At 38.0% G+C, this 20,172-nt stretch overlaps 1 long non-coding RNA gene across 4 annotated transcripts; it reads right to left on the bottom strand.

The window, feature by feature from the left end:
• Positions 1 to 783: 783 nt before the first annotated feature.
• Positions 784 to 19,245, bottom strand: LOC127411763 (uncharacterized). Of its 4 annotated transcripts, XR_007892337.1 has the most exons (7): positions 18,174 to 19,245; positions 17,343 to 18,073; positions 17,056 to 17,102; positions 14,150 to 14,222; positions 12,035 to 12,093; positions 3,984 to 4,066; positions 784 to 1,720 (listed from the first exon to the last, which is right to left on the bottom strand). It is a non-coding gene; the product is annotated as an uncharacterized LOC127411763 (long non-coding RNA). The 4 variants fall into 4 exon arrangements; XR_007892335.1 differs by lacking the exons at positions 784 to 1,720; positions 3,984 to 4,066 and adding an exon at positions 11,657 to 11,855 and having other exon boundaries at positions 18,174 to 19,239; XR_007892336.1 differs by lacking the exons at positions 784 to 1,720; positions 3,984 to 4,066; positions 14,150 to 14,222 and adding an exon at positions 11,671 to 11,855 and having other exon boundaries at positions 18,174 to 18,728; positions 18,913 to 19,239.
• Between the last annotated feature and the right edge of the window lie 927 nt (positions 19,246 to 20,172).

Below are 20,172 nucleotides of genomic sequence, written 5' to 3'. Positions count from 1 at the left end.
TACATCGACACAATGTCGAGTGAGTGACAGAAGGGGAACGGCTCGGTTACTTTCGTAACCTCCGTTCCCTGATGGAGGGAACGAGACGTTGTGTCCCCCCCTGCCACAACGCTTTACTACCTGCTGAAATGGCCGGGACCCTGTCTCAGCTCCTCGGCACAAAACCTGAATGAGTGGTTGCGAGCCAGCTCCTTTTATACCCGTATGTCCGGGGGAGTGGCATGCAAATTCCACTTGCCAATTCTCATTGGCCTTTTATTCAAAGATCTGAGGTGTTTGGGGCTCCAAAGGGCGACCCCTAGTGTCACTACATCGACACAACGTCTCGTTCCCTCCATCAGGGAACAGAGGTTACGACAGTAACCGAGATGTTCTAACAACTTGTTCAACATGAGAGCTACTGTTTAATGCAATTTTATGTTTTTTGCTCTTTTAGAATCAAGATCTAAGCAGTGGCAACAGTATTTATTTATTTATTTATTTATTGTTCATATTGTGCAGCCCTGTAATTAAAAAAAAAAGTTTTCAAATAACAGAATAATCGTGATTAATAATCATGATTTAAAATTATTTTAAAATCATTTTCACCATTATCGTCCAGCCCTAACTGACTGTTTACTAGTCTTGAATAATTATTTAAGAACTTGAAACCATTCTTCCATAATTAACTTACTGTATTAATTAGTGTTATTATTTGTTGTGGTATTAAAGCTGGTATTGAGAATCGTCAAATTAAACAACCGACTACTGAAATTTTGGTATTGTGATAATGTATAGCCTTTATTGTACATGGTAGACCTTGCTGCAATAACATAATGAAAAAGTAGATCTCATTCCATAGAACTATGAGCATCCCTGCTGTTAATGATGGTGATGGAGGCTTTCCTTTATTTGACTACCATACGTAACATAAAATAATTATCATATGACAATAGCCTCCACTCCTACCCAGTGCAGTTTACATTTCAAGTTCAAGGAAATCCACTGTTAAAAGACAAGTTTTTATTAAAAATATTTCAATAAATGCATGATGTTTCCATAGTCAATGAGTAATCGTGTTGAATAATCATGATCTCAGTATTGCTGGTGCAGGTGCAAGCAAGCTGCTGCATGCGTATTGTATGTGTTTGTTTATGTTTTTCATGTCTTTTATTTGTAAAGTTTAGTTCCTGTTCCTGTTTCATGTCATGTGGTTCCCTGGTCATGTGATATTCTGTTTCCCTCCATGTTCATGTGTCTTGTTTTCATTGGTTTATTGTCTAGTCATCTTGTTATCAGTTCTGTCTTGTCATTGGTTATCATTGTCATGTGTTCTCCCAAGTCAAAGTATTTAGCCCTCATGTTTGCCATTGTCCATTGTCGAGTATTGTTTGTGTAATATTGGTTCCATGAACAAAGTCAATTCATGTTTATGTTTTGTAGTCACGTTTGGAGTTAGGGTTTACTGGATCTCACTTTTGTTATTAAATTGCACTTGGGTTCATCACACTTCATCATCGTCTCTGCATTTACCTTGTTGCCAGCCAACGTTACAATTGACCAAAATAATTGTGATTATAATTTTTGCCATAATCGAGCAACCCTACTCTACAGTGCAGAAACAAGATAAATGTGGTGCAACAAGTTTGGCAAAACAAACAATGAAGCTAATCTGATGTAACAGCATGCAGGAACAGATGTGAAGAAACAGCAGCTAGCGTTATACAGGGCCACACCGCACCTGCAATGGCAAATTTATTAGTGAACTAGTGAATTTAAAAATGTGCTTCAAAATTCTTTAAAAACCTTAAAGGAAATGGTGACCATTTACAAGACCTGTACATGCTGATTATAGCCTACAGATTAAATTTTACTGCATTAGTCATTCTAAAGAACAGCATGGCAACATGGCTTAAAGTTTATGGGTAAAACCAGAATGTTAGGGTGTATTGACTAATTGAAACATTTGTCATGAGCCTGTTTATTTATATATAAAAAATAAAATAAAAAAATGTACTCAAATTTAGTTAATCTTTGGTTGTCTTTAAAAAAATAGAAAACATAAAGGGCTTTCACTGTAATACTACTACTACTTCTAATAATAATAAATCAATAGTAATTGTATCACATTTAAGCACTATCTCTCATTTATGATCATCTGTTATGCAGCACTTCATTTGACAAAAATATTTTGGATTGTGCTGTGAGGTTCTGATTAAAAGCACTTCATTTGAAAAAATAATATAATATTATGCTGAGAATTAATTGTTCTATTTTCATTTGATTAAAGTTTTAATTAATTAATGTAGACACCATTTTGATGATAAAATTGAAATAAACTGTTGACATGGATTTCAGAAAAAATAGAACAAATAAACATGTATCAGTGTCGGCGAGTACTAAAAAAGGAAGTATCGGTACTTGTTCTCCAAAAAATGCTATTGGGTCATCCCTAGTTAACTGTAAATCTATGTGCCGACTCTCTTTAGTGAATTAAAAAGACTTATGAATCAGTTGAGGCTGACTGAATTAACTGACTCACTCCAAATATACCAAGAACTGTTACTGTGTTATGTGAACTTAAAGCTCATGAGACTCATGAGAGTTATAAACTGGTTGTTCATATGACAACATGTAGTTTAACTGGCAAATAAATATTTCATAAATAATAATAAATAAAAATACATTTAAAAAAACTGTTTTTTTTTTTTCTTCTCACGTGTCTGTAAAATCCACTTTAATAAAGTGCAATTAAATAAAGAAAGAAAGAAATTGGCCGGTATGAAATCTGACTGGCTGGTAAATTTTTTCATCTACAAGCCACCTCAGCTGGTGGGTTAAAAAGTTAATTTTGGACCCTGCCTGAGACCATAATATACAAACTGGAACAAAAATGAACAGATTGAGCAGGAAACTGTACACCTCTAGCAGACTGTGTGTAATGAAGAGAAGCAAGCTCTCACAGGAATTACATGCATGAGTCCTGTGACAACAGAGCTCACGTATCCATAACTATACTCATATATTAATAGCCTCATGTTTTGATTTCAGATAGATTAACCAGGATGAGAATACGATTAACCACTTCAGTGACTATAATGCCCTTCTATGTCCATATTGCCCAGTCTGCAAAAAAACTGGCATCAGCTTACATGGAATTGGCTCACACCACAAACTCTAATGGTACACTGTGCCACAGGAAGATCAAAGTCATATTGGCTTTGACAACCTCATTTACTTACAGGCGTGAGTCTTGAATTGTCCTGTTCATCATACATCTTGCAGTAACCTCTGTAATACTGTCTGAAGTCAAGTTACACATTTCTGAAGTCAAATAACCAAAGTCAAGCCCCTTTCCCTTTCTCATCATAGTCGTGAATAATGCTTGTAACCTTTGGTTTTGTCACAACTGAGTGCAATATGATTTCATCCATAAAATCTATATTAGCTTCAAATGTTTGTTCTGAGCGTAGAACGCAGTATTTCTTAGTTAAGGAGCAAACATTTGATACACCCAACATTTTACAGTTTGACCATGGTTTGATGTCATTATCCATACGACAGTTTGGAGACAACATTGAGAAACTCTAGACCTTGTATTAGGTTTTGTATGCATTTACTAATAATGAAATAACACACCATGCCAAATAACAACTCTTCATCTGCATTTGCCCAAAAATGATAATTCTTTCATCATTTATGCCATCTTAAACTCATACGACTGTCACGCCTCCACCGGGCTCTCCCTTGCCCCGTTCACTTTCCTTGAGCTTCTAATCACCTGCACGTGCACTTAGTTACAATAATAATCAAGGACAGCTTAAATACCCGTCACTACCTCACAGTCATTGTTTAGTCTCCCTTAGGATTACACAGACCTCACTGTCCTTCCACAACAGTGTCCGTCATCTTCGTACACAATCCTCATTTTAATTCCTTCATCAGTGACTGCCTTCTACCAACCATACTGCTCTTAACCCAGCTAAGTTTATTTTTAAACTCACCTGTGTTCTTGCCTGTGTTCGAATAAAGTTCCCGCATCTGGGTTCATCCATCTGCGTGTTGCCTTCCAAGCAACAACTTTATTCTGAGGAACACAAAGATTTTTAAAAGGATACATGATGTCTGTTTGTCCATCCAACACAATGGGGTCCAAAACTTTCAGGCTCCAAAAAGGGTATAAAGGTAATACATGACATCAGTGGTTTAATCCGGGAAAGGTTCATAAAAAGAGACTGGCCCGTTTCTCACCCAAAACTGATCGTATCTCTCCAGAGGACATGGATTAAACCACTTGAGTCATATGGATCCCCCTTATAATGCATTTGTTCCTTTTTGGAGCTTCAAAATGTTGGATCACATTGACTGGCATTGTATGGACAAAAACACATTATCAAAATATCTGTGTTTGTGTTCAACAAAAAGTCAAACAAGTTGAGAAGACATAAGGGTGAGTAAATGAGAAAATTATAATGAACTACACCTTTTAATATGCAATTGCCAATGTTGCACAGATCAGTTTTACTGGAGAGTTCAATACACGAGTATCCTGTCTCTCCCGCTCTTGACAACCAGTGTTGATAGAGAACTCCACTATGATGCAGTTTAAATAAAAAGAGGCTGTATGTTACAGTGATTTTACCACATTGAAGCGGTGTTGTTAGGCAGAGGTCGCTGTTTATGGTTGTCAATGATGTGTAACAACTTGTGCATGAACATACACTGGTGGCCAAATGTCTGGAATAATGTACAGATTTTGCTCTTCTGAAAAGAAATTGGTACTTTTATCACCAAAGTGGCATTCAACTGATCACAATGTATAGTCAGGACATTAATAACATGAAAAATTACTTACAATTTGAAAAAAAAAAATCTTCCAAACTTCTTAAACTACAGAGTTCTCATAAAAAAATTAAAAAAATAAAAATAAAAAAAAATCCGCCACATGCAGCAATGACAGCTTTGCAGATCCTTGGTATTCTAGCTGTCAGTTTGTCCAGATACTCCAGTGACATTTCACCCCACGCTTCCTGTAGCACTTGCCATAGATGTGGCAGTCTTTTTGGGCACTTCTCATGCACCTTACAGTCTAGCAGATCCCACAAAAGCTCAATGGGGTTAAGATCCAAAACACTCTTTTCCAGTTATCTGTTGTCCAATGTCTGTTTCTTTGCCCACTCTAACCTTTTTCTCTTTCTGTTTCAAAAGTGGCTTTTTCTTTGCAATTCTTCCCATAAGGCCTGCAATCCTGAGACTTCTCTTTACTGTTGTACATGAAACTGGTGTTGAGCGGGTAGAATTCAATGAAGCTGTCAGCTGAGGTGATGCGAGGCGTCCATTTCTCAAACTAGAGACTCTGATGTACTTATCCTCTCATTTAGTTGTACATCTGGCCTTCCACATCTCTTTGTGTCCTTGTTCGAGCCAGTTGTCCTTTGTCTTTGAAGACTAGTGTACACCTTTGTAAGAAATCTTCAGTTTTTTTTTTTTTTTTTTTTTTGTGGCAATTTCAAGCATTGTATAGTCTTCATTCCTCAAAACAATGATTGACTGATTTTCCAGAGAAAGCGGTTTCTTTTTTGCCATTTTTGACCTAATATTGACCTTAAAGGAGCAATATGTAACATTTAAAATGGGTACTGCAGTCCAAATTCAAAATAATGGAGAGAGTTGTCTCCCCCGCCCCATCCTCACCACCTCACCTGGACTATAAGCTCACGCAAGTTGCCAGGTTGAGGACACGCAACAGGAATGAGTAAACTGAAAATGGCAAGCGACGAGCCTTACACTTTAAGTTGATCGGCTAATGTATACATTTGTAATGTTTTTATTGTTTGCAAATTATAAACCAGCTCATGTGGATTTTTTGTATCTATGTCAATGTTAGCTAGATGTATTGCTGGCTTCCATGGCTGCAGCATGCTGTGTTTGCCTGCTAACTTATTTCAAATCTAGCAACCCGGGGTCTCAAAATACTATTGGGAAGTGGGCAGGATCACACAGGCCATAACACAAACAGAAATTCTGGCCCGGAACAGACATTTCAAAGTAGAATATACTGGCTGTAGCACTGTTTTCGGAGAAGCCAGTATTTCAACTTGGCATGTTTCCTAATTCTCTAATGACATATTATGATAATTTTATGCTTTAGTACAGTAAATAAAAATGCTCTTAGGACATGCCAGAATATTGCATACTGTGGCAACTCAAAAACAAACACAAAGACAATGTTAAGCTTCATTTAACAAACCAAATAGCTTTCAACTGTGTTTGATATAATGGAAAGTGATTTTCTAGTATCAAATGATCAATTTATCATGATTACTCAAGGATAAGGTGTTGGATTGATGGCTGCTGGAAATGGGGCCTGTCTAGATTTGATCAAAAATGATTTTTTTCAAATAGTGATGGTGCTGGTTTTTTTTTTTTTTTATATCAGTAATGTCCTGACTATACTTTGTGATCAGTTGAATGCCACCTTGGCGAATTAAAGTACCATTTCCTTCCAAAACCGCAAAATCTGTACAATATTCCGGACATTTGGCCGCCAGTGTAGAATTCAATAAATGTTCGATCCCAGCATATAGCAGCTTTTTTTTAACATTGACTTAGATCTTTATATTTCAATTAGATTTATAAAACTATCCATTTTACAACAGGCTGCTGAACATTGTGTTTGCACTATAACTGCAAAAACATTCTTCCTCAGTCAGTCGGCTGTTTGATTTAAAAGCACTGACTTTCACAAGACTGCTTAAATTTAAGAGGGCCTACATGGCAACTACAAAAAATTCAAAAAACAAAAGGTTTTAGTAGTAATCTAGACATGGACTTTTAACAAATCAACACAACAATAATAACTTCAGCTTGACATGGCACTGAGGCCTTGTGAAAAATTTAATAACAGAACCAACAGGGGTGTAAAGTAATGAATTACAAATACTCTTGTTACTGTAAGTATTGTTTTCCCAGGAATTGTACTTTTATTTATTTTATTTTTTTAAGTAGTTGTACTTTGTGTACTTCAGTATATTTTAAGAGCTGTAACTGTATTTTTAATGTGCTATAATCCCTCCGTCTGTGTTCACTACTACTCCATCCTGATTTTATTTTTATACACCAATGTGATTGGCTACAGAGAGACTCGTGACTCCCGTTAAATCAAAACACACATAGAAAACTTGAACAGCAGCAGGCGCCAACTGTTATAAATCATCATGGATGTGGAGGATGCCTCAAGCAGCAGTTCAACACCTGAACATCCATGGCAGCACCTGAAAGGACTTTTCGCAATGGAGGCGGCCAATTGATTAATCATGTCATATGAGTTTCTTGCTCAAGCCAGTCGAGACATCACAATTAACTGTACCTCTAATTTGAAGAAACATATCAAAATACATTTCATGTTCCTGCTACTAGATTCTCTGTATCTATAATGTTGCCTGTAAATTATCTATCACTGAGATTATTGGGCTTCTGTGAGAGATTTCTGCAATGTCAGCAATGGGGCTTGGCCATAAAACAATCTCTATTTATTGGGAGAAAAAAAAAAATCCTCTTGATTATACATTTCAGGAAAATTTTCTATTTAGCCTAATTTGTAGGGCTACTGCTAGTTCATATAGACCAGAGGTGCTCATTACAGTGAACACGATAGCAAGACAACCACCGGATGATCTTAATAAAATCTAAAAGATTGACATTTTATTTCATCGCTTCTATAAGACGTCTTATGTATGTGCGTTTTACGTGCACGCGTGTTCTGAGAGCGCTCGTGCTAATGTGGGTTCGTGCCTTAAACGGTCAAACAGACTTCATAATTACGCCATAATTACTACACTTGTAGGTCTTTATTCAGATATGTCAGTTATCTGTACATGTGTCAATTATAAACATAGTAAAAACATTTTTTTTTAAAAAGAAACGTCCTCACTTTCAACTGCTTTTATTTGCAGCAAACTTAACGTGTAAATATTTGTATGAACATAAAAAGATTCAACAACTAAGACATAAACAATTTTCACAGACATGTGACTAACAGAAATGGAATAATGTGTCCCTGAACAAAGGGGGGTCAAAATCAAAAGTAACAGTCAGTATCTGATGTGGCCAAGGAGGGTCCTCATGGACTGCACCAGATTTGCCAGTTCTTGCTGTGAGATGTTACCTCACTCTTCCACCAAGGCACTTGCAAGTTCCCGGACATTTCTGGGGGGAATGGCCCTAGCCCTCACCCTCCGATCCAACAGGTCCCAGATGTGCTCAATGGGATTGAGATCCAGGCTCTTCGCTGGCCATGGCAGAACACAGACACTCCTGTCTTGCAGGAAATCACGCACAGAACGAGCAGTATGGCTGATGGCATTGTCATGCTGGAGGGTCATGTCAGTATGAGCCTGCAGGAAGGGTACCACATGAGGGAGGAGGATGTATTCTCTGTAACGCAAAGCGTTGAGATTGCCTGCAATGGCAACAAGCTCAGTCCGATGATGCTGTGACACACCACCCCAGACCATGACGGACCCTCCACCTCCAAATCGATCCCGCTCCAGAGTACAGACCTCGGTGTAACGCTCATTCCTTGGATGATAAACACGAGTCCGACCATTACCCCTGGTGAGACGAAACTGTGACTCGTCAGTGAAGAGCACTTTGTGGGTTTGTGCCCATCGGCGACATTGCTGCCGGTGATGTCTGTTGTAAGGCAGGACCTTACCAGGCCTACAAGCCCTCAGTCCAGCCTCTCTCAGCCTATTGCAGACAGTCTGAGCACTGATGGAGGGATTGTGTGTTCCTGGTGTAACTCGGACAGTTGTTTCCATCCTGTACCTGTCCAGCAGGTGTGATATTCGGATCTACCGATCCTGTGCAGGTGTTGTTACACATGGTCTACCATGCGAGGACTATCAGATGTCCTTCCTGTCTCTCTGTAGCGCTGTCTTGTGTGTCTCACAGTACAGACATTGCAATTTATTGCCCTGGCCACATCTGCAGTCCTCATGCCTCCATGCAGCATGCCTAAGGCACGTTCATGCAGATGAGCAGGGACCCTGGGCATCTTTTTTTTTTTTTGTGTGTGTTTTTCAGAGTCAGTAGGAAGGACTCTTTAGTGTTCTAAAGTTTTTATAACTGTGACCTTAATTGCCTAATGTCTGTAAGCTGTTAGTGTCTTAACGACCGTTCCACAGGTGCATGTTCATTAATTGTTTATGGTTCATTGAACAAGCAGGGAAAACATTGTTTAAACCCTTTACAATAAAGATCTGTAAAGTTATTTGGATTTTTAAAAAAATATCTTTAAAATACAGTGTCCTGAAAAAGGGACATTTCTTTTTTTTTTGCTGAGTTTATTTATAACATCATTGATTCAGTTAAACTGGAAATGCACATAGGATGATGACATTCATAACACCCAGACGGCATGAAGGTATGTGATGTTTGTAATGAATGAAAAAGCACTATAATGTGAAATATATATATATAGTATATTTGTAATGTGTGTGTGTGTGTGTGTGTATACTAATGTTAGTCAATAAACAACACATCATAAGATTATGAAGCAAAGACTTTATTCACACCGCCAGACTATAATGTAAACATATTAGTCTTATTCACTAATAGGCATCGGTTGATTTCTGTGTACTCTTCATGAGTTAAAATCAGTTCTTACATTCATACAGATGGGATCATTACAGACATTTTTAAATATTTTGACCGAATCAGAGCGGAAAACAACACAAACATTTGTAACTCCTGAATGAGAGATGTTTACGGTGATGTAGCGGAAGGCATGTGGACTCGCCGGTCACACATCAGACTCACCGGCATACGGAGATGAATCGTAGATCAAATATATTTAAATGTCCGCCAAAGTCAACTTTGGCAATATTTGTGCAGACCGCAGACCTGAATACACCTTTCCTGGGACTTGGCATGGATCAAAAGGTTTTTTTTACATTTTTTTTTTTTAGGTTTTTCTGATGCAGTTTTCCATTCACTGCCACTGTTTCACTGCCACTGATGGTCACAAATACAGCGGCTGAGGGGGAAAAAAGTGACGTCGCTGAAACTGGACAATATCCCCTCTATTGTGCAGGATGTGACATGCCAAGTGACAGTCCTTTTTTTTTTTTTTTTTTTTGCTTTCTTTGCATTGTTTTGAAGGTAATGTTTTACGCGCAGCAATAACTCACTCTGTCACCAATAAGGGCAATTTAGACCCTACATTTAAACTGATTTTATTATAATTGTTTCATACATTATGATTTAACATGGTGATTGGTGTATTGAAAATAACTTTTTCATCTTTTCATCTCACCATGTTATTTTTTTGAAATTAGATACATGTAGTGTGTATGTATTTTGAAAAAGGTTGTCAGTCAAAAATAAAATTGTTGGAGGATACCTAGATTTTTAATTCTTTCTTACATCCATACAGGCAAATGTGAATTATGGCATGTATGCTACATTTATAAATTGCAGCATACAATGTTTATTATAAGGGGGCATATACTGTACCTTTTACAACCTAATACTCTCTATTCACTACTCGGGTACTTTTAAATGAGCTACTCTTTTACTTGAGTAGTTTTTAGGACAGGTACATTTACTCTACTCCCACTACATTGTTTGGGAAGTAACCTTTTTACTTGTAGGATTTTTTAGTACTCTTTCCACCCCTGAGAGCCAACGTAGCTAGACATACACATTTTAAACATCAGTGATAATGTGTGATTTTTGCCTGTGTACGTCCTTATCAAATCAGATAGGGCTGATACTGCCCTAACTTAGATTCTGTTCATAACATGCATATTTGTTTTTGTTGACCTAAAACTAAGGTCTTGACAGTAGTCTCCTTGGCGGTCATGATTTCAAGCTTGATTATACTGCCATCTACTGCTCTGCGCATGCGTCAAGCACTAGGAAGTGTAAACGAGCTTGAAATCATTATTGTGCCTAGAGACTGCAATGGCAAGATGTACAGTGAAAAAGGAGTTACATTTTGGTCTTTTCTCACCTAAAACCAACCAGATTTCTTCAGAAGATATGGATTAAACCACTGGAGTTGTACGGATTACTTTTATGCTGACTTTATCTACTTTTTGGAGCTTCTGGATTTCTGGTCACCATTCACTTGCATCGTATGGACCTACAGAGCTGAAATATTCTTCTAAAAATCTTCATTTGTGTTCTGCTGAATAAAGTCATACACATCTGGGATTGCATGAGGGTAAGTAAATGATGAGAGATTTTTCATTTTTGGGTCAACTATCCCTTTAAAATAAACACCTCTTTGATGCCACACCCACTGTGTCTGTCTTTTGCTCACTCCGTCACAATATTAATCATATTTTAAAATAAAATAGTTTCACTGCTTATTTTAAGAAATAATATTAAGATATTATTCTGTGCTGCTCATGCCAACATTTTTTTATTTTTTTCAAGAATTTCAGCTTTTCATGAGGGTTTTTTTTTTTTTTCCTGTCTCTAGACGGTTACACCACATGACATTTTGACTTTAAGCCCCAGAAAAAAATATCACAATGATTTGAACTCAGAAATTGAAAACATGTTTGTCATGGAAGACGTGTATTCAAGTGACTGTTTTGTGTGAATTGCATTTGTAATTGTGTTTTTTTTTTTTTTTATTAGATCTGGACTAAAAAGTAAGCGTCAAGTCATTGGCCCATATTTTAAAATGATAAACCAACATTCAAAGCATAATTTATATTTGTTTTTTTAATTTGAAACTATACATGAATGAAAGCAACATACATGGACCAAATCAAAGCATATGTCTTAAGATCAAAACACATTTATTAGTAGAGTATCGTAGAATACATTTTTGGCCTGGAAATAATACATATTTTAGGGAACTGAAAAAAAAAAAAAAAAAAAAAAAAAAAAACATGAAAATGTTAGAATCCACATGAAATATTTTACAGGTCCCAAATTACACAAGTACGAACACAAACGGAGTCAGTGCAGCAACACACTTGTGACATGTACTGCACAGTTATATGCATGAACTAATAATGAACGGTTCTGGACTCACCCATACTGTTGGTGGAGCTGCACCACATTCAATATACCAAACAGAAGAATACGCCATGACTGAAACAAACACACCAGCATTATAAACAACACCATAACATATGCATGTGTTCAGCACAAATAATCAGACTGCAGCATTCAGAAAGAGAATTTATTCTCCTCTTTATAATCATTGATCACAGCAGGCTGGCCAGCTTGTAGCGGTGACAAGCATTTAAACATTTAGTTCGGGCATCAGACAGGTAGCATAAAACGTACTGTCAATTAACTTTTAGCCTTACAATACACATCAACCTCTAGAGCAAAAAGAAAAAAAATATGCAAATGTATACAACCGTTTGTTCCAGTGCTTGAATCTGATTGGACGAGAGGTGTTCCAAGAGCGCTTATAGCTCTCACCATCATCGTCTTGTGTGTGCTCATAAGCGAGTTGAGCTGAAGTTGACAAACTGTGTTGTCAGTCAGTGTGCGAGTTTTTTTGAAGTCATCCGGAATTGTCTCTCACTCCATGATCGCTCGGATTACTACAACACTATATTGTAGTTTTACACAACCACCCTACAATGTTAAAAGTCTACCCACTCCTCTTTCTTATATTTCTATTAATCTAAATCAGTGTCTCAAAATGACTGGTTTTTGTATCCGCTCTAAAGTGATGTCACTTTAGAGCAAGCCACGCCCACGACTGGTGATGGACTCCACCCTATTATCATAGATCCTCCCCTGAGTGATCGACACAGTCCGCCATTTTTTTCCACGCTGGAGCAGCTACGGTGAGAAGAATAATGTCTCAGCTTTGTAAGTGTCATAAGTGTTCTGTTATTGGCTGTAAAAGTGAACATAAGAGTCTTCATGTACTCCCGGCATCAGAGCCACTGAAGACGCAGTGGACAAGTTTTGTTTTTGAAGAAAATGTGCCCCAAAACATACCAAAATTTGTGTATGTTTGTGCAAATTATTTTACACCGGACTGCTTTGTGAATGAGGGTCAATATAAAGCAGGATTTTCCAAAAATTTGATCCTCAAGCATGGATCAGTACCAACTGTTCGTGTTCCAGCTTTATATCCTGAAGATCTAAGTATTGCGCTTTATATTTTGTGAATGTTTGCAAATCGCCTTTCCGAATGTGCTTGTTAGCTGACTCTACGGCTAATGCAGCTAAAGTTACCATTGTCTCTGGTTGTATTCACGGAGAACAGAGCTATGTCGTTATAGCTTGTTTGCACATGACGTCACGTCACTGCGTTGCTGTGGCGTGAAATGCAGATGGAGGGCAGGAAGTGATTTTCTTCATAAGAAGCACTATCACAAACTCAAAATGCCTATGTTTTGCGTTGTTTACGGTTGCTCATACATATATGGCTGAACTCCGGTATTTACGGTGTCAGTCATATTGGTTCTGATTTGTTGTTGCTATAGTATCCGAAGCACCAGCTGTAAAGTCACAGCCCTCTTCTGGAAAGGGGGCGGGGAGCAGCAGCTCATTTGCATTTAAAGAGACACACACGAAAACAGCGTGTTTTTGATTCCACCCAAAAAGAGGCATTTACAACATGGAATAATAAATGATCCGTGGGGTATTTTGAGCTGAAACTTCACAGACACATTCTGGGGACACCTGAGACTTATATTACATCTTGTAAAAAGGGACATAATAGGTCTCCTTTAAGGAAGATTTAGCAGACTCTGGAGTAGTGGTGTGTTCTACTGTGCAACAACACCTGCACAAATATGACCTTCATGGAAGAGTCATGAGAAGAAAATCTTTCCTGCGTCCTCGCCACAAAATTCAACGTCAGAAGTTTGCAAATTCTGGAAACAAGTCCTGTGGACTGATGAAGTTAAAATCTAACTTTTTGGCCGCAATGAGCAAAGGTATGCTTGGAGAAAAAAGGGTGCAGAATTTCATGAAAAGAACACCTCTCCAACTGTTAAGCACAGGGGTCAATCGATCATGCTTTGGGCTTGTGTTGCAACTAGCAGCATGGGGAACATTTCACTGGTAGAAGGAAGAATGGATTAAATTAAATACCAGCAAACATCACACCATCTGTAAAAAAGCTGAAGATGAAAAGAGGATGGCTTCTACTACAGTATAACAATCCTAAACACACCTCAAAATCCACAATGGACGACCTCAAGAGGTGCAAACTGAAGGTTTTGCCATGGCCCTCACAGTCCCCCGACCTAAACATCGAAAATCTGTGGATAGACCTCAAAAAAGCAGTGCATGCAAGACAGCCCAAGAATCACAGAACTAGAAGTCTTTTGCAAGGAAGAATGGGCGAAAATCCCCCAAACAAGAACTGAAAGACACTTAGCTGGCCACGAAAAGCGTTTACAAGCTGTGATACTTGCCAAAGGGGGAGTTAATATACAGGTGCTGGTCATATAATTAGAATATCATCAAAAAGTTGATTTATTTCACTAATTCCATTCAAAAAGTGAAACTTGTATATTATATTCATTCATTACACACAGACTGATATATTTCAAATGTTTATTTCTTTTCATTTTGATGATTATAACTGACAACTAAGGAAAATCCCAAATTCAGTATCTCAGAAAATTAGAATATTACTTAATACCAATACAAAGAAAGGATTTTTAGAAATCTTGGCCAACTGAAAAGTATGAACATGAAAAGTATGAGCATGTACAGCACTCAATACTTAGTTGGGGCTCCTTTTGCCTGAATTACTGCAGCAATGCGGCGTGGCATGGAGTCGATCAGTCTGTGGCACTGCTCAGGTGTTATGAGAGCCCAGCTTGCTCTGATAGTGGCCTTCAGCTCTTCTGCATTGTTGGGTCTGGCATATCGCATCTTCCTCTTCACAATACCCCATAGATTTTCTATGGGGTTAAGGTCAGGCGAGTTTGCTGGCCAATTAAGAACAGGGATACCATGGTCCTTAAACCAGTGCTTTGGCACTGTGTGCAGGTGCCAAGTCCTGTTGGAAAATGAAATCTGCATCTCCGTAAAGTTGGTCAGCAGCAGGAAGCATGAAGTGCTCTAAAACTTCCTGGTATACGGCTGCGTTGACCTTGGACCTCAGAAAACACAGTGGACCAACACCAGCAGATGACATGGCACCCCAAACCATCACTGACTGGAAACTTTACACTGGACCTCAAGCAACGTGGATTGTGTGCCTCTCCTCTCTTCCTCCAGACTCTGGGACCCTGATTTCCAAAGGAAATGCAAAATTTACTTTCATCAGAGAACATAACTTTGGACCACTCAGCAGCAGTCCAGTCCTTTTTGTCTTTAGCCCAGGCGAGACGCTTCAGACGCTGTCTGTTGTTCAAGAGTGGCTTGACAAGGAATGCGACAGCTGAAACCCATGTCTTGCATACGTCTGTGCGTAGTGGTTCTCCCCCACATTTTGGAATGGGTTTTGTTTCACAATCCTCTCCAGGGTGCGGTTATCCCTATTGCTTGTACGCTTTTTTCTACCACATCTTTTCCTTCCCTTCGCCTCTCTATTAATGTGCTTGGACACAGAGCTCTGTGAACAGCCAGTCTCTTTTGCAATGACCTTTTGTGTCTTGCCCTCCTTGTGCAACGTGTCAATGATCGTCTTTTGGACAACTGTCAAGTCAGCAGTCTTCCCCATGATTGTGTAGCGTACAGAACTAGACTGAGAGACCATTTAAAAGCCTTTGCAGGTGTTTTGAGTTAATTAGCTGATTAGAGTGTGGCACCAGGTGTCTTCAATATTGAACCTTTTCACAATATTCTAATTTTCTGAGATACTGAATTTGGGATTTTCCTTAGTTGTCAGTTATAATCATCAAAATGAAAAGAAATAAACATTTGAAATATATCAGTCTGTGTGTAATGAATGAATATAATATACAAGTTTCACTTTTTGAATGGAATTAGTGAAATAAATCAACTTTTTGATGATATTCTAATTATATGACCAGCACCTGTATACTGACCATGCAGGGTGCCCAAACTTTTGCTTCGGGCCCTTTTCCCTTTTTTGTTTTTTTGAAACTGTAAAAGGTGGGAATATTAAAAAAAATTAAAATTGCTTAAAATATTAAAGAAATGTGTGATCTTTAACTTTATGCCTTTTAGAAATCAGGCCATCTTTTGCTCGCTTAGCTATTCACCGCAACAGAAATTTTGATCAGGGGTGCCCAAACTTTTGCATGCCACTGTACATGTGCAAATATAAAGACACCCGGTGTATATTTATGAAACAGAGCTCTTAACTCATCTCACTTGCATAAAAAACACAAATTCTATATCCCTCAAAATGCATCAAAAACGTGGAAAGAACATATGACACTTCTTGATTAAATATTATAATAATAACAATAATAAATGTACATTCATTATATATTCTAAACTGACATATTCTGGTACTGATTCTTCAGTAAAAAATAAAGAAAAATACACCTTGGTCCACCAGATCTTAAAGGTGCACTCAGTAAGTTTTGTCTCTGTGTCTTTTTGGACTTACACTGATACCTAGCGGTTTGGATGAAGCATCATTTAAAATCAACAGTTTTCAGTTTCAGATGCCTTTGTAGAAATGTATTCACAGTCAGCCATGATTATAAAATAGTTGACAAAAATATATTGACAAAAATAAATATATTTAAGATTTTAACCTTTAAATAGACTCTTGTTGTTTACAGTTACACCAAATGATTTGTTTTTTTTACTTTAAGCCCCAGTGAAAAAAAAAAAAAAAAATCTAAATGAACTCAAATTGAAAACCAGTTCATCACAAAAGATGTGTATTCAAGTAATAATAACTTAATAGATCCAGACAAAAACAAGAATTGTCATGTCATTGATCCAGGTGATCACCTCTGATGTGAGCAGCTGCTTTAACAAACATCTCGCCAATAAATAATTTAAATATCAGCTGCATGTCATACATGAATTGCATGTGTTCATGCTGATATGATGAAATATTCATGTTTTCTCTAAAGTCGGTATATAGATTATGAAGATCTGTGCTGTTTTCATATGTGGTCATAAATTACATGAGCGTCTTACCAGCACATATGTGTCCGTTTCATATTTCTTTTTGTGAACTGGAACATCTGAATGTGAAAATAAAACACAGATATTTAGATTTCACTGACAGTCTGAGGGTGTATGTACACAAGCTGTAAATACATTTGAAATCAGAAGTTTACATACACCTTAGCCAAATACATTTAAAAACTCAGTTTTTCACAATTCCTGATATTTAATCGTAGAAAACATTCCCTGTCTTATGTCAGTAAGGATCGCTACTTTAAGAACGTGAAATATCAGAATAATAGTAGAGAGAACATTACCAGTAATAATCACATTCCCAGTGGGTCAGAAGCTTACATACACTTTGTTAGTATTGTTACATTTTGGGTAGCCTTCCACAAGCTTCTCACAATAAGTTGCTGGAATTTTGGCCCATTCCTCCAGACAGAACTGGTGTAACTGAGTCAGGTTTGTAGGCATCCTTGCTCGCACATGCTTTTTCAGTTCTGCCCACAAATTTTATATCAGACTGAGGTCAGGGCTTTGTGATGGCCACTCCAATACCTTGACTTTGTTGTCCTCAAGCCATTTTGCCACAACTTTGGAGGTATGCTTGGGATCATTGTCCATTTAGAAGACCCATTTGCGACCGAGCTTTAACTTCCTGGCTGATGTCTTGAGATGTTGCTTCAATATATCCACATCATTTTCCTTCCTCATGATGCCATCTATTTTGTGAAGTGCACCAGTCACTCCTGCAGCAAAGCACCTCCACAACATGATGCTGCCAACCCCATGCTTCACGGTTGGGATGGTGTTCTTTGGATTGCAAGCCTCACCCTTTTTTCTCCAAATATGACGATGGTCATTATGGTCAAACAGTTAAAATTTTTGTTTCATCAGACCAGAGGACATTTCTCCAATAAGTAAGATCGTTGTCCCCATGTGCACTTGCCAACTGTAGTCTGTCTTTTTTTATGGTGGTTTTGGAGTAGTGGCTTCTTCCTTGCTGAGCAACCTTTCAGGTTATATCAATATAGGACTCGTTTTACTGTGGATATAGACAGACAGTTTATGTAATTGGAAATTAACTGAAATGTAATGTGAATACTAAGAGAAGAAGTAAAGAAGACTTGAACGGAATAACAGACCCGTGTCCTTTATGTGAATGACATCGAGCACCACCATGTCGTGTTTAACTGAGGCCACGTTTATCTTGCGCTCGGTGACTCCACAAGGCACCACGTCAGGTTTATTGGTCATGTTTCTGCTGTAATAATCACCATCGGCGTCGCCAGGTCATGCCTCGAATGTTTTGACTGTAGCCCCGAATGTAATTTTAAATGTAGGCTACACAATAATATTGCTATATTTTGTTTGAAGTTCATGTGACGTGACTCCCGCTAAGCCCCGAACCTCCTCAAGTCCTAGAAACGCCCCTGATAATCACACGAATCGCTGTGACTGTGGCTGTGGCTGTGTCTCGTTTGGAAGGCTGCGTCATCCGGAGGTCGCATTTGTCGGCCGCATACGTCATCGAGGCTGTCTCTTTTCTACTCGCAGAAAAGCGAGTAGGACACTTCGAATGCAGCCTTAGAATGCGACCTTCTTTCACGGGAATTCGGAGTATGCATGAGGTGTATCCTTCGTGGGCACTCATAACCCACAGTTCTTTGCTTCAACGGAAATGTCAAAACAATTTTTGCCTGTAAATATTATGTTCAAATGCAAGGAATATTAATTCCCAAGTTGAAGTACCTCAGTAGATAGGTGCAGAGTATATAATATATATAATTATATTAATATATAATTAAAGTATTAGACTAAAAGTACACCTGTAAAATAAATGTTATTTTCACTTTACATCATTATAACTCTCCTAAAATGTACCTCATAAATTCCCTTCTAAAGGGACTTTGTTCCCTTCTCACTGAAAGCGCTCCCGCTTGTTAAAGATTGGCGTGATGTCATAGCAACCATGTTCCGTTCCGTTTCCGTTTGTCCTACGAAGGCTGTCTCGTTTAAACGAGACTTGTTTAAAGGACACTCGGTATACTTCAGTCTTCAAAGGACGCGTCCTACCTAGCATGCAGCCTTCCAAACGAGACACAGCCAGCCTGTGGTATTAGTCATCTTCACTCAGAGCTTCACTTCCGCTGCGCTGTCTTTGTAGAGCTGTACGTCAAACGTCGCGACTAACCACTGGAGTCCCCGCAGCCAGTGACTGTGCAGCTCTTCTATAGATCTACAGCTACGTCTCTAGCAAGTCAGTCCACTGTCGGCCATCTTTGGAACGCTCTCGGGAGACTATTTCCAGTCATGAGAGTGCAGCTCCTATCTATTTGAATGGGGGGACAACGAAATCTCAAAGACGGTTGGTCAAGATTACAATCAAAGAACATATTTCAAATCATCAATAAAATATAATTATAATGTAATCATAAATTGTGCTTCTCAACCTCATATAACGCTAAAACAAGCACATTTCCAGGCTTGTATAGCTAAAGCCCATGCATTGGCGAGTTGATTAACAGGCGATGTCTGTATCTAAAATGTGATTGGCTCTTTTAACTGTAAGGCGGGACTTCCTTTCTACATCCATTGACTGTCGAGTGCTAGAGCTTCTTGGTTGGGCGTTCCAATTTCTCCCATTCATTTAAATAAGAGTGGCCCGTCTCTGCTAAACACTCTCTGTCTACAGCAAATTAATAAATGTACGGGAAAGACGAGGGACCTCGGCTGTTTGTCATACAACACATATGTTCATAATGACTTTAAGAATTACAATGTCAAGTCATTTAATATATTAAGAGTAATAGCAACCAAAAAAAAAAAAAAAAAAAAAACATATAGTTTTGATTATTGATTTTCAAAATGTGTGGAAAAAATACATTTAATTTGCATTATCCTTATGCAAAATTAGATATTTATTTATTTAAAATAAACGAAAAAGTTATAAACAATAACCTAATGATTATAAAATATATATATATATACAAATACAACTGATGCAATCTTATTTTCACACTTGTTGGTTAATATTCGCATGCTTCTAGGTTGTTTTTCCTTTTTGTTCCTTCTTTCTCCTGTCTTTTTCGTCTAAATTATGTTTGTATGTTGCATGTAAACCTGGTAAAATGTTGCTCGTTG

The sequence above is a fragment of the Myxocyprinus asiaticus genome, chromosome 21, assembly GCF_019703515.2.
Source record: "Myxocyprinus asiaticus isolate MX2 ecotype Aquarium Trade chromosome 21, UBuf_Myxa_2, whole genome shotgun sequence".
Lineage (NCBI taxonomy): Eukaryota > Metazoa > Chordata > Actinopteri > Cypriniformes > Catostomidae > Myxocyprinus > Myxocyprinus asiaticus.
Note: the sequence above shows the minus strand (reverse complement) of the source record. Positions and strands in the feature narration are given on the sequence as shown.